The following is a 1,558-nucleotide window of genomic DNA, read 5'->3' as shown; positions in this document are numbered from 1 at the left end:
CTCAAGTTGGCCAGAGCCACCAGAAATCCCCCTTCTCTGACTTCACCGCCACAATGCAGGGAGGGACATGAGCCAGAGGCCCAGCTGAGGAAAAGGACAGAACATCATATGACTAAGCCCCCCACCAAGAGGCAGGTGAGACCTTATACCAGCTGGCCCTGCTGACGCAGAATCCCATGGAGGCGCCCAAAGAATTGGACAGGCGGGACTTGGACCCCAAAGTAAAGCTGGAATCCAGGCCTCTGGCAATTTAGGACTCATTGTTGACCCTGATAGAGGACTAAAGTACAAGATCAGTGTTGAGGAGGGGCACCATCCGAGGTCAGAAAGAGGCAGACAGGCGCACATGAAGGGGACAGAGAAAGATGAGGGAAAATACATACAAACACACACACACAGTCACACACATACACAGACAGAGACACAGAAACACACAGACACAGATACACACACACACACACACACACACATACATATGGGTAGCCCAAGGCCTCAGAAGTCCATGAGCACCCTAAACTTCCCATCATCAAGAATATGGCACTACCATCCTCAGACCAACTGTAGATAAAACTCAGGCTTCTCACACGTCTGGAATAGCTGATAACACAGCTTGGCGTTTCCTAAATATACACACCACTATGCAGAAAACTTAGCTACCTTATTTTTGGTTGTCGGTCATGGGGTTTGAACTCTGGGCCTGTGCACAGTTCCCTCAGCTCTTCAGCTGAAGGTGGGCGTTCTACCACTGAAGCCACAGTGCCATTCCTGGCTTTCTGGTGGTTCACTGGAGATAAAATCTCACAGATTTTCCTGCACAAGCTGGCTTTGAGCTATGATCCTCAGATTTCAGCTTCCTGAGTAGCTAGGATGACAGTTGTGAGCCACCGGCAGCGACTGGCTTCAGCCACCTTCTTAGACTCAGGGGAAACCAAACTCATCAGGTCACAAACCACATGCAACCCTTCCCTTCAGACTTTGACACCAACATCCAAAACCATTCTTCCATGGATGGAGAGCATATAATTGACACTACCATCCCACCCATGCTCCCATTCACCCACTTTCTGCTTGCCACGACCTCTGGAGTTCTTGGTAAGGCACTGCACACCATGCTGTGGCTTCACAGTGGGGCAAACCTGGGGAGTTCTTAGAAATGTCTGCACAGTGAGGCCAGCACCTGTTGTTCTAACCACAGCACCCCTACTACTTCACCATCTCTTGCAAGCAAGGAAGGGATGTTTTTCTTTCTTTTTTTTCCGGTTGAGGGGCTTGAACTCAGGGTTTGGGTACTGTCCCTGATGTCTATTTTTCCTCAAGGCGAGTGCTCTACCTCTTGAGTCACACCTCCTCTTCCAGATGTAAATTGGAGATGAAGCTCTCATAGGACTTTCCTGCCTGGGCTGGGAAATGAGATCCTTTTGATGTCAGCCTCCCAAGTGAAAAGGTTGACAGGCATGAGATGACATCAGTGCAGGGCTTAAGGTGTCAAGTCCTTCAGAATTTCTACCTAGTCCTCCTCTAGATGCTACCACCTAGACACTCCTCTACTTCCCTCAGG

This window comes from Dipodomys spectabilis, unplaced genomic scaffold (genome assembly GCF_019054845.1).
Source record: "Dipodomys spectabilis isolate Male_0828 unplaced genomic scaffold, ASM1905484v1 ptg000405l, whole genome shotgun sequence".
Classification (NCBI taxonomy): domain Eukaryota; kingdom Metazoa; phylum Chordata; class Mammalia; order Rodentia; family Heteromyidae; genus Dipodomys; species Dipodomys spectabilis.
The sequence above is the reverse complement of the archived record's forward strand: the minus strand, read 5'-3'. Positions refer to the sequence as shown.